Source organism: Mirounga leonina, unplaced genomic scaffold (genome assembly GCF_011800145.1).
Source record: "Mirounga leonina isolate KUSES-001 unplaced genomic scaffold, KU_Mleo_1.0 Mir_114, whole genome shotgun sequence".
Taxonomy (NCBI): Eukaryota; Metazoa; Chordata; class Mammalia; order Carnivora; family Phocidae; genus Mirounga; species Mirounga leonina.
The window spans coordinates 80966-99282 of NW_023270265.1; positions in this window are offsets into that span (position 1 = coordinate 80966).

Here is an 18317-nt window from a genome sequence, read left to right on the forward strand (position 1 = left end):
GATCATTTGGTGGCAGTGGTCTGGGTGGTGACTCATCCCAACCTCAGGTGTTTTACAAACGGGGGGCATGTCTGTTTGAAAGTAAAGTCATCACTGCACTTAGAGATGGGGACCACCTCGGAGCAGAGTAGAGGGGGCCTCACACGCTCGGTTGAAGGGAGGTAGTGTTCAGAAGTAGAAGAGGTGTCCCTGTGAGTGAAATGATTTGAAATGGGTGTGGAGTGAAGGGGCAAGAGGGTGGCCAGCTGTGAGGATGCAGCCCGGGGGGGGGGGGGGCAGGGGGAACAGGCCAGCTTCCTGGAGGAGGAGATGTCGGCTGCTTGGCTGGTGGGAGTTATCCAGACTTTCGCTCACCTTCGTGGGCATTTCACAAAGGATCGTTCCTTCCTGGGGAGGCAGGAAGGAAAGTAAAAACGCATCTTCCAGCAGAAGGACAGACAGTGGTTCAGACACGGCTGTTCCCACGCACTGGACTCACTCATGGGGTTTGTCTCACGTGACGCCGGCAGGCTTGTGGAACTAGCTCATGTGCTTCGGGGAGTGAACAAAACTTGCTGAAGAGAAGGATATTTTTCAGTGTGAGGGTGGGGGAGTCCCCAAGAAGCTGGCTTTGCCTCATAGTCTCTGATTCAATCCCAAGGGCCAGTTTTCAGTACATGCCCTCGTATATCTTCTAGACCATACACATCTTCATTCTCCTCCTGTTATTCAACAAAGAAAGCCAGAGGCGGCCACCGGAGCTGACTCTTCAACTAGCGGGTGACAGGTCCTTCTAAGAAAATGCTTGCTCCTACAAGAGGGGCTGTCATTAGCCGAAGACTCCTCATTCTGCTATCTTCGGCCCAGTGCTCCTTAGAGAAGATTCGGGGCCCCCGCATCAGCTTGGACATGATGTGGGGGGAGGTCACTGCAGGACCCCGGCTTCTGAGATCATGTAATGCTTTTATAGAGAACTCCAAGTAGAAGAGAGAGGGCCAAAAATCAGCTGAGAGATTTCATTCCATGGGCAGTTACGTGTACAGCCCAGGCTTACCTTTGTGGGCTTTCTGAGCAAAGCCTCTAGTATCTGTCACCATCCTCACTTCCTTGGTGGCAGCGTTGTCGGGGCCTGAGTCAGTGCAGCCCTCCACCCAGTGGCTGAGGTTAGCCCACTTCCCTGTTCAGCTTGGACCCTGGCAGGATCCCAGAAGGAATTTCGGCCCCACAGCAGGTGGAGGCTGGGAGTAGTCAGCAGGCCAAGACCCAGGGTCCAGCCTTTCCATCAGCCGCCCAGAACCCCAGCCCGGTGCTGTCCTACGCTAAGGTCTTCACCCCAATTATTTCCCCATCTGTAGATGAACACAAGGAGGCTCAGAAAGGTTAAGTAACGTACCTAAGGTCACTTAGCTACCAAGTAGCCTAGACGAGTCAAATCTAGCTCTCCCTAAACTCAAGAGGTCCTTGCCCACCCTGCCCGCTTGCTCCCCTGGTTGAACCTTGGCTTTCTCCTTGGTTCTTGACACCTGTCTCCCCGACTCCTCACTCCATGGCCTGGTGGGAGTGTTGTGCCAATTAGATGGATCGCCCAGAACACTGGCCCCGGCCTAACTGATCAGACCAGTGCGGCTGACCAGTGCCCGCTGGACTGGGTCCTCATGGGCCCTGGCATAGGACTTGGGCTGCTTCCAGGCCTTGCCCTGTCCAGTCCGATCCCCAGCCCCTGCCCTCCTGGTCCCCTCAGCCCTTCCTCTGCCACACCAGCCCCTGCCGCTGAGGTCGTCCCAGCGTGGGTGCTGCTGGGCCCGTCTTTGGACACAGGGTGTAGGGCGCAGCACATGGTTTGGGAGTCAGGAAGCCTTGGCCCCAGCTCCACCAGGCACTGGCCCTGAGTGACATCGCCTTTAGAACCTCACTTCCTCATCTCTAAAGGGGATGACAAGTTCTGTAATGTGACTGTCCAGGGTGCCAGTGAGCCAACCCGGCACACCCAGTCCCCCCCCACACACCCAGCCCACGTAGGCTGAGCTCCACCAGGCCTCATGTTGTGCGTGGCAGGCTGACCGAAGGGCACAGCGCCCAGCCTCAGCCTGACAGATGACCTCAACTTCAGGCTGCCGTAGGCTTGAATGCAAAGGAGAGTGACGGAGATGGTCACACTCTCTGTGCTTACCAGACTCCAGCCAGCTAATGCACTGGCCCTGTGCACCCCCCTGAGAACATGTTGTTCCTGCCCTTGCCTGCCAGCGGGAGGGACCTCCAGGCCTGCAGTGTATGAGGGGAGGGAGGCTTTGGGCACCCAGCTCCACGTGGGAGTTCTGGTTCTGCTGCCTCCTAGTTGGGTGCTTTGGCCCAGCCTTGCTGTTACCCTCTCACATCTGAACTGAGAAGCCTTTCAGGGCTGCTATGAGAGGTAAATAAGCCCCTGGGTTGTAGGCAGAAGTACCTAGCAGATAGCAGATCCTCAACAAACGTGCTTCCTCCCACTTTCCCCTGCTGCCCACAGCAGACCCCGCGCCCAGTACCCATCCCAGCCCGGCCTGATGCCTGCTCTTTATGGCCTTGCTGGGACCAGTCTAGACACGCCTGACCTGGGGGCGGGATATGTGAGGAGGAAAGCTGGGGATCCAAGGCCCCAGGCCACACTCTGCCCCTCACTTTGACTTCTGGGCTAGCCACATCACTTTGTTGGTAAGCCTCAGCTGGAAAAGTGGCCACCTCCGCACCCATCTTGCCTCCCTCATCAACAGGTGGCCAGCTACACAGACGCCCTGTAGACACTGGTCGTGTCTCAAACTGGTTCTGAGCTCTGGAGGCCGCCAGCCCAGGTTTGAGTCTCACCGCCTCCTTGTCCTTGCACCACGGGCAAGTTCAACCTGACTGGCTGTGGTTGTTCCAGCCGTGCAGCTGGCTGTTGCGTGTGGTAAGTGGCATGGTGGTAACTCATAGAAAACCTTGAGAATTGAGCCCGGTGTAATCAGCACTCATCACCGGCTTCTGGAAGGCTGTGTCTTCGCACCTTCCCGATTTACCTAACGTGTCAGGACGAACTCATTGACCTGGTCTCTTTCCCTCACTAGATTCTGGGCCTGTCCCCTGTACCAGCTGTTCAGCCCCTCCCCTGCCCACCTCTCAAAGCCACATCTCCCAGTGCGGCCCACAGTCGGGGCCAACGGCGTCGGCTTGGACGAGCTTCCCCGGGAATGTGGCTCGATGGTGCTGCTCACCCAGTGATTGTTTTACAAGTCGGGGTGGGGGGGAGAAGAGAAAAGACAGGAGGGGAAGTATGGAAGGGAGGAAGGAGGAAGGAAGCGAAAAGAGAGGAGATGAGGGTGGGCTGGGAGTCGGGTCTCCCCCCAGCTCCGGGAGGCAGGTGGTTCGGTGAACGGGAGTGAGAGGATATCCTATAAAGATTCCAGCGTGGCCACTGGCTCTGTCTTTAAGGCGCAGCTGTTTTCCTTCCCTCCCCTCCTCACCTGCCCACCTTGGGATGGAGGCAGCTGGAAAGGTGTTTCTTGACACAGGATGACGCTTCTGCCTTGTTACGCCCAGGCAAGGTTTGGTGACTTTAACCTTGGAAGAACACTCGTGGACGAGGGGTGTCTCTGCTTCCACGCTGGGCTGCGATGCAGAGATTACAATTGTAGCGGGGCTCTGCGAGGGCTGACGGGGCTGGGAGCCTCGGCACAGGCCCAGCTCCTGGCATCACAGTAAAGGAGGGGCCGATGGCTGAGTCCCTGCCACTGTGCCCACGTACGACAGCCCTGCCAGGTGGGGCGGCCCCATCTTACAGAGGAGGAAACTGAGACTCAGAGAGGTTAAGTCAGCAAGAGGTCAAATTGGAATTCAGCCTGGGGCTGTGAGATTCCAAAGCCTGGCTTCCCTCCGGGCCACCCCGCTGCCTAGAAGGCTTCCTGATGGGAGGCGCCTGGGCCACATGCTGGGTGGGCGGCGTCCGCTGTGGAGCATCCGGCCTTCCTGCGGCCGGACTGACCTGTCCTGGGCGAGGCGTAGCAGCACCCGGCCTGCCCTCAGTGCCTCTGTGGTGTCTGATGCGGTCACTGGCCCTTGGTTACCAGGGCAGCAGGCTTTATAGGCACCTGAACGTAAAGCGCGCAGAGCCAAGGGCCAGGTTTGCGGAGCGTGTGGGTCCCGGGCAGGGAGCCTCGCTGCCTACACCTTACATGGCAGATGCCTCGCGTGAGTCTTCTCCAGGGTGCCAAGGAACTGGGGCGGGGGGGGCGCCCACCTTCCCGGACACTGAGCAGGCTGAAGTGTGAAGTCCTCAGATGCCCACACCTCCTGTCCCTGACTTAAACACACCTAGAGCTGGGAGGGGTCTTGAGGTCACCAAGTCCCCCTGCCTCTTGGCGGGATGACACTTGGGTGGCTCGAGACAGTCAGGCACCCGGCCTGTGCTGATCAGCAGATTCTTCCAGACTGAGTTCCCAGAGGCCCAAGGAGATGGAGCATCTCAGTCCTGCTCTTCTGCAAACAGCCCCGTGTTCCCAGCCCACTTCTCACACACTTCACCCTCCAGACAGAAGGACTTAAAACCTCCCTGCCACCGCCACAGTCTCCCCCCCCACAGCCCCACCCCTGCTGCTCCAGCCCCAGGCCCACCCTGTGGAGCGTAATGAGGGCAGAGCATGCTAGTGACCCTGGACTTCTTCTGTCCTTCCTATTTCCTTCCAAGAGCCCTACGCAGGTGTTGCTTAGGCCCCTGGGTGCAGGGAGAGGCTCAGGGAGCCTGAGAGCGTGTGCAGAAGTTCGTGTGCTCCTGGGCAGAGGGGCCACATACATCTGTCAGGTTAGCAGAGGAGTCCGTGGCCTAAGGTTTCGGATCCCCTGGATGCCAGTGGCCTGCCCTGTTTAGATGGTGTCCCTGTAGACAGCACCGTGCTGGAGGGTGGGACTCTGGAGCTGGCCTGCCCGATTCCGCATCCTGACTGGGGGCAAGTTTCTTAACCTGTCTGTCTCGGTTTCCTTATCTGGGAAAGTGGTTGACAGAGCACCTACAGTCCCCCGAGGAGGTCTGCACGCTGCCCTCAAAGGTGGGAGAGTTTCCTTTAGAGAAGTTGGAAATCAAGCAATCTACCAACATTGTCAGTCCTGGTCCAGTACTAAGAAGCAGGCACAGAATCACAGGGTGCTGGAGGTGGCTTTAGGCATGAGTCAGAAGCCACACGTCTGAAAGGGCCTGCCATGTGGCCTGCAAGCATGACCAAGGAGGCCTTCCTGGGGTTACCCTGTCTCATCTGACTTCCAGAGAAACAGAAGAGCGACCGCCCATGGAGCCCTATAAGCAAGCATGTCGATGCATAATCTTAATCTGTTCAGCTCACCCTAAGGAAGTCATAGTATGCCCATTTTATAGGTGCCAAAACTAAGACTCAGACACACAGCTGCTAAGGGGCAGAGCTGAGATTCAAGGCAGGTCTGTCTGACTCCAGGACACCAGGGCCTGAAGGTGACGTCCCCCAGGAGACTCACCTGAATCGCTTAACAACACGCAGATTGCTGTACCCACCCCCAGAGTTTCTGATTCCCGGGGTCTGGGGTAGGCCGTGAGAATTTGCATTTTTTAACAAGTCCCCAGGTGGTGCTGATGTTGCTGGCCCGGGAATCCCACTTCGGAGCCACTCTGCGAGACCACCGATGAGGGCTCTTCAGGAGCTCACACCTGGTCCAGGGAGAGAGAGCAAGGCCTCCGTCTGCTCCTGTTCCAGTTGAGGGCTCAGGACTGGAAAGCCTTTAGAGAAGTGAACGCATTGTTGACAATCATCGTTCTTTAAAAGTGATCACAGATCCAGGGCAGAGCCTGTGCCCGTTAAGAGCCAAACTCACGCTCTCTGCCCGGGGGTTGGCATCCTGAGACTTTACTCCTCGCTGCCTCTTTCCCACCTGCTCCCTCCACCATAAATATTCAGGAGGGAGGAGGGAGAAAGGGGGAAGCCTGATGGGCGAGGCGTCCTGCCCACAGCTTGGAGTTGACAAGTCAGAACGAGCTGTGGCCTCCGTCCCTCCCGTGTTCTGTAATTGGGGAGCAGCAGCGTGGGGGTGCAGAGCCGCCTCCTGCCAAGGGCAGGGTCACACTTCCTACCTGTTCTCTGGGCTCATTAGCTGCTGAGGTGGTGTTAACTGTTTTTAATTTTGCTGAGTCTTTGCTGAGACTCAAAAAGGGAAATGAGCCATTACCAAAGAGCGACGCTTTTTGCAACAGAAACTGAAGGGGCTGCACTGTCTTATAACATTTTGTGAGCTGAGAATGCAGAAGTCTCGCCTTGCTTTATCTAAGTTGTCTTTCAGAAGAGAGCAGTCTGTGGCTTACCTTCTGCCCACAAAACTTCGTGGGAACAGGAGGGGTCAGATGCCAAAATGCGCTGGGCCTGCTAACACCATACCAGTTGGCCTCTTGTGACGCCATCAGGAAATGTCCCTTTACCTTGCTTTGTGCTGCCTAAGACATTCGGCTTCTGCCATGTTGGGTAAGGACTAGCCACCTGAATTCTTCAAATAGGGAAGAGCTCAGGGACAGGAATTACAATCAGGGGACTCTGGGCAAGTCCCTAACCCCTGTCAGCCTCCGTGTTCTCACCTGTATAATGGGGAACTAATCTTGCGTATCTCGAGTTCTGATCAGCTCGGGGTGCCTTGTAAACTGCAGAAGGTATCAAACAGTAGCTCTTGTTATTACTGCCAAACTAACTGCGGGCCCACCTGTAACCCATCCCACGGGGGCCAGGAGGCTGTAGGTTCAAGGGGACTTGGTAGGGGGGAGCTCACACCTCCTTCCCCCTTCTGAACCATGCTCCAGGTACCCAGGACTCCCAAATCCCTTGCCTAAATGTGCTTAAACTTGCCAACAGGGCCGGGTGGGCTCTTTCCTGCTCTGTCCTCCCATGGGCAGATGGCTCGAGGTGCTTCTAGACCCAGGGGACGGCTGCGTGCAAGCAGTGCTGCATTGGGACATACGGTTCGGCATCCAGTTTGTGCACAGGAGACCCCTCTACGGGTGGGGGTGAACCATCCCATTCCACAGCAGAACTCTAAGAAGTCAGAGAATTCCAGATGCAGACCTGAGCTTCCAGAAGGAAGAACATATTTAAGTTTGCTACTTGACTTCTAACTCATATATGGAGACACGTGGTATACGGGCCTCGATTTGTACTCTTGAGCCGGGGCCACACATGTTCCTTTTTATTATTAGAAGGTTAAATTCCACTTCCTTTGAGCCAGACAGACCTCTTATTTTCCTCTTTCTCTGTGCCTCCTATTTCCTCTCCTCTGTCTTCCTAAATATTCAAAGCCTTGCCTTATTTGGAAATGTAGCCGGACTGGGAGATGTTTATTGAGATTGCAGGGGCTCTCTTCTCTTCCTCACACCACTGCTCACCCCCCTAGTGACACACAGGACAGGGATCCCTGGGTCCTCCCTGGTCGGTGGCTGCCTCCCGGCCTCCTAAGCAGTTTGCAGACAGTGGACGTCTCTGCTTCTTCAGGGGAAGACAGAGCTCCATGCTGCTGGTGCTATGGCAGCCCCGAGGCCACAGGAACTAGCTAATACCAAGAAAAGCCATGGGCTCCATCCTGGGGCTGGAGGAGGCCCTGGAAGCCTAGACTTTCGTATAGGGGGCAACTATAGGAAGAGTGGTCCTGCCCAATGCTCCCCCACCTCCATCCTGGAGGGTGCAGGCCCTCAGCTGGTAGAGGGGGTACATCAGTTGGTGAGAGGTGGCAGCCAACGACTCTCCACCAGGAGTTGGGGCCCCCTCTGGGTTCCCCTAACTCTCCCTTGCCTGCTGACGAAGGCGTCACTGTCCACATTCTGCTCCACAGAAAACCCTTTCTCAGCGTCCCCTTCCTGTTCAGATACCCTTTGGCAGTGCAGGGACCCTGATCCGAAGTGGGGTTGCTTGCCTCTGTGAGTTACGTGTTCCCACCCCCAGAAGGTTAGACAGGAAGAGCGGCCCCTCCCCCTTGCCTCCTGCGGTCCTGGGAAGGTGGAGCAGGTGGGTGAAGACTTGGGTGCACACCAAATTCTGCTGAACGGCTTCACCTCCCCTGTGCCTGAGGGGGCGAGACGCCGAGAAGGAAGGGCATGAGGGGACAGCCTCACGGCGCCCTCATTGTGGAGTATCTCCTGCTCCCCACCTGCCCCGCACACCCGAAGAGAATCAGAGCGAAGACTGGATGTTAGTGACGTTTAAACTCCACACAGTGTCCTGGCCACTGTGTCTTCAAGGGCGAAAGTGAGCCACTGATACTCTGCTAGGAGGTTGGCGGGGTCAAGAGGCAACATCTCAGCCTGTGGGGGTTCTTCCCTTCCCCAGGTTCTTTCAACCTGATTACCCGCAGGAGCCACTTTCAGTTTAGTGCTTGAAAGTCTTCAACGCCTCGCTAAAACTCGCCATTCTCCCTTTTTAACAAAATGAGAGCTGCCCTCAGCTCAAGGTCTTGCCTGCTAGTATTGGGATTGTTTTGTTTTTATTTGTACTTCCTTATATGCTTTCTTGCCTTTTCTATTTATGACAGGGGATACTGGTTTTCTGTTAAATAGTGATAATATAGTTTGCTTTTTTGCTTGTTTTTATTTTTTAAGTAAACTCTACACCCAAAGTGGGGCTTGCACCCATGACCCCAAGATCAAGAGTGACATGCTGTACTGACTGAGCCAGCCAGGAGCCCCCTATAGTTTCCTTTTTATTTATTTATTTTTAAAGATTTATTTATTTATTTTGGCAGAGAGAGACACAGCGAGAGAGGGAACATAAGCAGGGGGAGCAGGAGAGGGAGAAGCAGACTCCCCGCTGAGCAAGGAGCCTGATGCGGGACTTGATCCCAGGACCCTGAGATCATGACCTGAGCCGAAGGTAGATGCTTAACCGACTGAGCCACCCAGGTGTCCCTATAGTTTGTTTTTTAAAGTAAATGTAAGTAAAGAAACTGAGTTAAAGAATATTAAATTAAAAAGATACAGGTGACATTCGCATATGGCAAATATCATTCAAGTTTATCTTTTTTTTTTTTTTTTAAAGATTTTATTTATTTATTTGAGAGAGAGTGAAGGAGAGAAAGAGAACACATGAGAGGGGATAGGGTCAGAGGGCGAAGCAGACTTCCCGCCGAGCAGGGAGCCCGATGCGGGACTCGATCCAGGGACTCCAGGATCATGACCTGAGCCGAAGGCAGTCGCTTAACCAACTGAGCCACCCAGGCGCCCCAAGTTTATCATTTTCAAGGCAGGTAAACTGACATCCAGGCAGGAGTCCCTAGATTCCACAATGAGCGTCTTGGACATTTAAGAAGAATACAGACATCTGTGTGCCCTGAGAACCACAGTGTTCTACTTGGAGGTCAAGGGCTAGGTAAGGCCCCCTTTTAACTTTAGGCCCCATTAACTCTCCTCTTGTGGCTGTTTTCATATTAGCCCATAAAAGTGAGAACTTCTGAAGTTATTCATTGTTCCCTTTAAACTCAGGGCACAAACGGGGCCACTTTCAGAGGCAAAGGGCTTCAGCCCTGAAGCTAGCAGTAACTGGTAAGAAGGAGAGGAAGGGGTAAAAATAGAAGTGGAGAGAAATGTAAGTAGGAAGTAGAAGACACAGCGGCTTCAGCATTTTTAAGGACTTGAAACTGGGGTAGGGCAGTTTCGTTTTCCAGACTGTCCCTGTCCCACGTGGACAAAGCAATATGTCTCTGACAAAGCTCTGGCCACAGTCACTCTTCAGTGCTGATACGACTGTCATTACTTGTTACTATGAATCTGATGATCTGCCCACTAACCTTGCCTGAGCACTTAGCAGATGCCTGGCACTTGGCTAAGACTTGACATCCTCTCATCAATCCTCACAAGAAGCTTTTAAGTTAAAAATCTTGCGCTCTGGAGTTGCACTACCTGGGGCTGGAACCCTGGCCCTTTGGAGCTGTGTGACTGAAGGCAAATTAAATCCCTCCCTGAGCCTGTTTCTTCCTCATCTCTCCAAAATGGGCATAATATAAATACCTATCTCTTAGGATCAGAAAGCGTCTATGATAGAACGCTTATCAAGGGTAAAAAATAAGCAATCCGTAATAATGTCACTGAGTATTAAGCACTATTGATATTATCAGTACCAGGAAGACAAAGAAGCTTCTGGGGGTCCCTTGCCCCAGATCACAGAGCTGAACCAGCTTGGCTAGGCTGGTGGGCCAGGCCCAGGAGTGTCCGGTCCTCGGGGCCCAGAGCCGGGGTGGCGTGGCAGGAGCTGCTGCAGAGGGACCCGGGCCGCGGGTGCTCTAAGCTGCCTCCTGGACTCCGCCCCGTCTTCTCGGGACTCGGACCGGCAGGAGACTCACACCGCCAAGCGGGAGGTGGCAGATCCTCAGCCCCACGAGGCCGTCCCACCCGCTGACTTGCGGCGATGCCGTCTGGCCGCGCTCAATTCGGCCGGGAACGGCTCCCAGCCCTGGGGCCTCACGGCCCACGCTGGCCTCTCTGAAACCACAGCTGCCACCCGCCGCGAAACAGATGGCCGAGAGCGGCTTCCGGGAGCCGCGGGGCCTGCCGGGAGCCACGCCGCCCAGCCAATCCTCGTGCGGGGGCGGGCAGTGGTTGCCCGGCAACGAGCCGGACGCCCAGGTGAGGGGGCGGGGCCAGTTGGGCAAGGGAGCTGGTGTGGTAGCAGGTTAGGTAGGCGACCTGCCAATCCCGAAGGAATTTTTCAGTCCCTTCACTCCTACCCGGACTTGGAGGAAAGAGACGATCATCAAGGCAAATGATAAGAGTAAACCTTGAGGACTAACAATAATAAAAAAAAGATACTCATATTTATTGCACATTTACTGTGGGCCTGGCTCTTTTTAGGGATTATTTCATTTGATCCTCATTTGATCCTGAAGGGAAAAAATGATTGCTGTTCTCATTTTGTAAATGAGTAAACGGAGGTCTTAGAAAGATTAGGCAACTTTTCCAAAGCAACTCAGCTAGGGAGTAGCAGAGGCGAATCGAATCTAGGTATTCTTGAGCCCAGGTGGTCTGTTTTCTTTTTTTCTTAAAGATTCTATTTATTTATTTGACAGAGAGAGAGAGAGTACAAGCAGGGGGAACGGCAGGGAGAGGGAGGAGCAGACTCCCACTGAGCGGAGAGCCTGTCGTGGGGCTTGATCCCAGGACCCTGGGATCATGCCCCCAGCCGAAGGCAGACATGTGTCTAACTGGCTGAGCCACCCAGGCGCCCCAGTCTGTTTTCTTGAGTCAAGCAGTGGACACTCCTTTCAATTCAGCAAACGAGTCTGTGTTCGTATTAACCCTATCTACAGGGGCCACCCCAGGTTCTATGGCCCCTGAAACTTAGATAACTTAGGAGGCCTCTTTAGGAAAAAGAATTACAAATTGCAAATTATAAAATTAGGTACAAAAAGAATACTGGTGTAGAATGTTAAAAGAAATCAGAACAAAATACTTGCTAATTTTACAGAAATCTATGATCACATGTACACATTGCTAGGGCCCTACACAAAGGCATCCTTGACCCTTAGTTCCCACTGAAGTCCATCAGTCAGACACCAAACTGCCTTGCAGGCTTCTCTGCTATTCCTTTCCCTCCCCTGCATCTAGGCTACAGGCCCTTCCCCGGGGCGGGGGTGGGGAGGCTCTAGCAATGGGTTTAGAAGGCTTTCTGGCTGTGGCGGCAGCGAGCTTGAGTTGCCAAGTGAGTAAGCTGAGGTTCCAGAGAGCTAATGCCCTCGGAAGCAGTTCTCAAACATACGGACACAGAGATGGCGGCCATCAACCCTCAGGTAGGATCATGCTGAGATATCTTTTACACTAATGACTCTTAGATGTGGTCCCCAGACCTGTAGCAATCTATATCACTTGGGAATTTGTTAGAAATGCACATTTTCAGATCCCACCCTACACCGAATGAATCAGAAACTCTAGGGGGGTGGGCCCCAGCAATTGGTGTGTTAATAAGCCCTCCAGGTGAGTCTGATGCACAGGAAAGTTTGAGAACTACTCTTCTACCACCCTGTTTCCCAGGATTCCCTGTGGGCTGGAGCTCCAGATGTCTACAGTGGTAACCTACTCAATAGCACACCTTTTTTTTTTTGGTTCTCCTTCCTTTGCTTGCCTCACTTGCTCACTCTTCGCCTGGGGCTTGTTGGGATCACCTGCAATAACCTACCTGTTCTTGAATCCTTGTCTTGGGTCTGCTTCTAGGGAAACACCGGCTTAAATGAGAGCAGGAGGAGGTGTCATTGCCCAGTGGGGAGGAGGATGGTGGCTGGCACCCACTGAAGGCCGAAGGCTCTGCTAAGTGCTTTGCCTTCCTTGTCTCATCCCCCCACCCCTGGACCCCGAGGAAATTGGAGATGGGAGGATTTGAGTGGCTTGCCCAAGGATTTGAACCCAGTTGTGCCTGAGTTCCGAGGGCAAGCTCCTCACCAGTGAGGACAAGGCTGGCCTACATCACATTCCCTCGTCACTGCTACCCTTCACTCAGCAGGCAGTAATCCAGTTTTGTTGTGAGGAGTGCTACAGTCTGTGCACTTCAGAGAAGTCCAGAGTGCTGGTGCGGGACACTGCTGGTCTAAATGGCGGGGCTCTTGTCCCTCCCAGTGCCTGAGGTCCCTTCACACCAGCACTGTCAAGGCTGGTCCCTGTGTCCAGCGCATATGCCCTTAACCCAGAGTTGGGGCCTTCTCTGTCACAAATACCTGGAAATTGAGCCGGATCTGGAGCTGCCTGGGGGGCAGGGGGTACTTATCCCTGAACTCTGCTTTCCCTGATGTTCAGAGGCCAAAGGTTGCCTGGTTCTGCACATTTCCAGGAAATGACAGCTCTCAATCCTTCATCACCTGCCAGTTCCTGTGACCTGGGAATGTTGGCTGTGTTTCCAAGTAGGGGGTGGATGGGAGGGACCCTGACAAGAACACAGGCTTCGATTTTTGGCTCTGCTGCTGACTTTGGGTCAGTCTTTTTGTTTTAACCCCTTAGAGCCCTGTTTTTCTCATCTGTAAATGGGGATTCCTACCCCACTCCCCTGAGATTATTCTACTATCGCGGTGCTCATGGCAGACAAGCAATGTACACACAGGACACAGGCATGAGCAGTGATGTCTACAGGTTTGCAATGGCAACCTCCCTCTGCTCCTTCCATTACAAGGATGAGTACTTGGGGCTGGTCTTGGGCTCTCCAGGACCCTGGTCAGCCACAAGGATGCGGTTGACACCCAAAGGCTAGAGCCTCTCCCCAGGACACTGCCAGCCCACCTGTCAGGGTCGGAAGTGACAGAAAACATTACTTGGGTGATCACTAGGTTTAAGAATGCCCCAATACCTTGCCCCGTCAAAAATGATCTCTCCCGACTCCCCAGTTGAAATCTGGGTGATTTCGAACCCAGATGGTCTGTGTTCCTAATGAGTCAAGCGGTGGAGACTCCTTTCAATACAATTTCTCACCATGTCAATTGCTTTTTCTTCATGGCACTCATCCCATGTTATAATTATTTACCTGCCTGTGTGTTTTTTCAACACTTTTTTTCCCAATGGAAAATTATAAACATGTACAAAAGAAAACAGCTTGTACCTATCACCCAGCTTCAAGAGTCACCAACTCAGGGCCAACCTTCTTTCACTTTTACCTTCACTCCTTCCCTCCCTCCCTGTATTAATTTGAGGCATCATATCATTTCATCTATAGATATTTTGATATGTATCTCTGAATGATTAGGGTTCTTTAATGAAATATAACCACAATACCATTATTATCCTTAGAAAGATGAATGACAATTTCTTGATATGTGATTATTGTTAAATGTCTGTCTCCCTCTACTACGCAGGGAGCTTTATGAGAGCTTTATCTCATTCTTGACTGTATCCAAAGTGCCTGAGACCTAGCAGACGGTGGGTAAGCATCTGTTGGATGGATGGATGGATGGATGGATGGATGGGTGGACGGGAGAAAGGCAAGGATGCTGGGACCCAGCCTGCTTTCTGTGGATGCTGCCCCTGTCCTTCAACACTGGGTGTGATCAGGGCCTTGCAGCCCCAACGTCATTCGCCCCCTCCTCCTCCCACCGTGGAGCCATAAGCCTCTCAGTTTCTCACTCCTAGCCTGCCTTCAGCTTAATCGGGCAGCAAGTCACTAATCCTCTCCCAATGGCTGCAACCCACTCCCCCTGCGCAGCTAATTCCATGTTCCGACTTAATCATCATACTTAGCATTCTCAATAAGAGCTTTGCATCTTCAGAACCTGCTCAGGCATTAGCTGATTACTATAATCTGTCCAACTCCCAAGGTGTCCACCAGGATGGCAGGGGAAGGACCGCTTTCCCCTGTCCACCCAGACCTCGGTTTTCTCATCGGTAAAATTAGGTTGACGTATGTAACCAGCATGGCTGGTGCAGGGATCAAGTAAAATGAAACACATAAAGTGCTAGTCCCACAACACAGGGGACTCACTCAGGAATGATGACCTTTTCCTGGTGTAATTCAAGGGTGCATTCTCATCGGAGAGCCAAACAGATCCTGATTGGAATCCAGCTTCCTCCACTTAAAGTGTAAATCCCTGAGCCTCAATTTGCTCATCTCTAAGATGGGAATGACAGTGCCTACCTTACCTTTCAGAGTTTGCTGAAAAGACCAAACCACATGACAGGTGTCTGTGATGTGCTGGGTAGGCACAGTACTGGGGGCCTTGTACAGGATGTTATTACCATCCCCACAAGGAGATGGAGCCAGGAGAAGGAGAATGCTCTGGTGCCCTCTGGAAGGTGCCATTTCATCTTTTCTCCCCTGTTTCCTCAAGGTGTGCAAGGCGGCAGAAGCTGAGCTTTGTGCTCACCATCATATCCCCTGCCCTTTGCCCAGGGGTGTGCTCAATTAACGAATAAGTGAACGAATTTGGTCAGGTGGGGATGGGAATAACGTGTCTGAACAGGACTAGTCAGTTTATAGAGGACTTTCAAGATCTTTCTTTACCTTTCAACCAATAAATGGGCCAGGGATTATGCCCCATGTGTTGCAGATGAATTAACTGGGGGCACACAGAAGTTGTAATTAGCTTCCCCAATGGGTCACAGAGCAAGGAAGTGGCAAGGCTGGGATACAAACTCGGGCCTGGCCTGGCTCCAGACCCCACTGTGTTACCTCTAGTTGTAACCTGCATTTTGCAAGGGAGGTAGCTGAAGCCCAGAGAGGGGTAGTGCCTTGCCCAGGGTCACACAGCCAGCTAGTGGCTGAGCAGAGACTGAATCCAAAAATCTAGACTCTCAGTCCCAAAATGAGTCCATAAGGGCACCTGGCCTATCAGTTAATATTTGTGGTAGAAGCAAGTCTGGGGAGAGAGACCTAGCATGGCTGGGGATAAGGGAACTGGACATTTTCATCCAGGTCTGTAAGAGGGGCTAGTTTCCCTTCAACAGCCGGGCTGGAGGGTAAGGCCCCGGAAGGGCGAGAGGTGCCATGCGGTGCCTCAGCCTCTAGGTGGCGCCCCGCACTGCAGATCTGGACTCCCTCAGGAAGCCCAGCCACGGGGAATTGGTCTGTCCCTGGGCGATGGTTTGTCTCCATAGTTTTCAGGATGCCCAGGATGGCATCTGAAACTGTGAGGAGTGCTACAGTCTGTGCACTTCAGAGACTCCCGGGAGCAGCTCCCCTTCTGCCCCAGGCCGCCTCTGCCAGGGCTTTGGCAATGAAGGGTTGGCAGGACCCAGGCCGGAACTCACACGTCAACCTGGTCCTCCCTCACCAGCCTTCTGATGACCCCTGGGTGAGAACCTCCAGAGGGACTTGGGGAAGGGCGGGCATCCAGATGCTTCCCATATGCTTGACCTTGGGCAGTTTGCTCAACCTCTTCTTTGTGCCTTACTTTCCTCATCTGTAGAGTGGAAGTGGGTTTTGTTTCCAGGATATTGGAAGAATCAGATGGAGTATTTTATGGCCTGTTGCAGGTGCTCAACAGATGGGAACTATTAGGATTGTTCCTGTGGACAGTGGCTGCCTGATGTTATTCTATCTGGCTGCTGTTTCTTCCTGGTCTTTCTTACCATGTAACGCCAGCCCATCACGCCATCACCAACCTCTGTTACCCGTCCCCTGTGGACCTGGTACCGCTTCAGAGACCATATAGAAACATGATGAAACAGAGGTCCTAAAGTCTCATGATCTGAGTTCAGATCCTTGCCTCTCCCACTTCCGGTGTGGCCTTGGTCAAGTTCCTTAGCTTCCGTCGGCAGATTCTTAGTGCTCACCGCTCCATCAACCAGCCTCCCTGGTAGTTAGAGTGGAGCCATGGGATGAACTAGTTCTGGCCAAAGAAATGGGAACAGTGGTGTGTGTCACTCCAGACCGAAGCGGAGAAGAGCCTGTAGATCTCTTCCATCCCTTTCCTTGCCCTGTCACAGTGACCTGTGCGTGGCCACGGGGACAGCTGTTCAGATAGTATAGTTGTAAGATGGAAGGGTCTGGGTCCCCAAGCACCCTTTGGAGGAGGGCCACCCTCCAGCACTGCACTATATATAAACAAGAAGTAAACGGTTATTGCCACTGAGAATTCAAGGTTCGTGGATGCCACCCTATAACCTAGTTTAACTTCACCAATATGGCTTTCCTGCACCTCCATTTTCTTATCAGTGAACTGGGGACGACGATAGTACCACTCGTGGAGTTGTGAGCATTAATTGAGATCGTGAACACAACCCTCTTAAGATACAAAATCTGACTTTTTACCACTTCCATAGGAAAATACAGGAAAAGGTGAAATGACCTGGGATTCTCAGAGCAGGAGGGATCCTGTGACCTTGAACTCACTCTTCGTGGTTAGATGAGGAGATAGAGGCTCAGGGGGAGAAATGCTTTGTTCAAGGTCACTCAGGCAGAGAGTGGCAGAGTCAGGGCTGAAGCCAGAGTCTTCCAACTTCTGTCTGGAGCTCCTTCAGTTACACCTCGGTCCCTGCTCTCTGGGAGCTTCTGATTTGAATGGAAACAAGACAGACAGAATACCAAAAGACCGCTGGGGATTCCGTACTATGTACAGGTGTGGGGAGTCATCCAGAGAGGAAGGATTCTGAGGGTTGGTGGAGGACCTGGGGATCTGGGAGGTGGTGGGAAGGCTTCCAGGTGATGGTGGGACTTGAAGAATGGCTTTCAGCAGAGAGCAGGGGAGGACGGCGAGCAATGGCAGTAGAGAGGACAGTGCAACCTAGGCGAGGGGATAGGGAAGTCCAAAGAACGGAGTGGCCCATAGGACAGATGAGTCAAGGTGCAGCCTGTTTGACCAATCCCCTACCGAAGGATATGTAGGTTTCTCCCTGTCCCCATTAGAAAGAGCGCTGCGCCGAACATCTTTGTACCAACCTCTGTGTATCTGCGTATTTTGCTGGCTGAGACAGAGACTTCGCAGGGAAGCAAGGTTGGGGTGAAGCCCGAAAGAGATGTTGGGCCTCATTTCTTAGGATGATAGGGCTGGGCGCTCTGAATGCTACACCGATGCTTCCACGTCATTCTTCAGGTCAGGACCTCCAATTTCAGCCACTCGTTGGCCACACTGACCAATTCTGGCCTATCCGTGTGCCAACTATACTATCATTAGCTCAGTTTTGATTTTAATCCCTCCCTTTTCAACTTGTCTATTTACTTTTAAAAATTTATCACCACCATAAATGAAAAAAAAAAAAAAACCAGTGCTAGTTGCGATAAATGAAAGATAACTATAAAAATAAATCCAGCAACAACCATGCTATTAAATACAGCCAGCCAGAGTTGCTGGCTAGAGGTTAAGATGAAGTCTGATCCCCTCGGGTTCAAGGAAGAGGGATTACGAACTCTTAAAAGACATAACGGCACAAACAGAGACAACCTTCTGTACATGCTTGCATAGACTACCCCAGAACGGACGATGGAATAACTTTCTCTCTATGTGATTCCCAGAGATGACCTGAAGAAGGCTTGTGTCTAGCAGGAAGTGACTTGCAGTCTATCCCATATGGGACCCCCTGAAGACTGTCACCAGTATGGGAACAAGATCTTTTCTGGGGTGGCTTGACTGGGCTGCCTCTCTCTTTCCTGGACATTAGGTTTTCTGGTGTGTGACGAATGGGGCTAGGCGGGGGCTCAGAGCCCGGACAGAGCAGGGCTCGCCTATGGCTCCCCAGCCTGGGCTGCAGACACATCCCCAGGCACTGACTTCCCTCTGCACCATTGTCACAGTCAGGGCTGGCTCTGTGGGCGTGGGTCCTGTGCAGTCACACAGCACCCCATGCTTGGAAGGGCACAACACTCAGTTTCATGCTCTGTTGTCACCATGATTCTGTGGAAGGCAGGCTGGCAGATTAAAGAGAGGAGCCAGACCCTCTG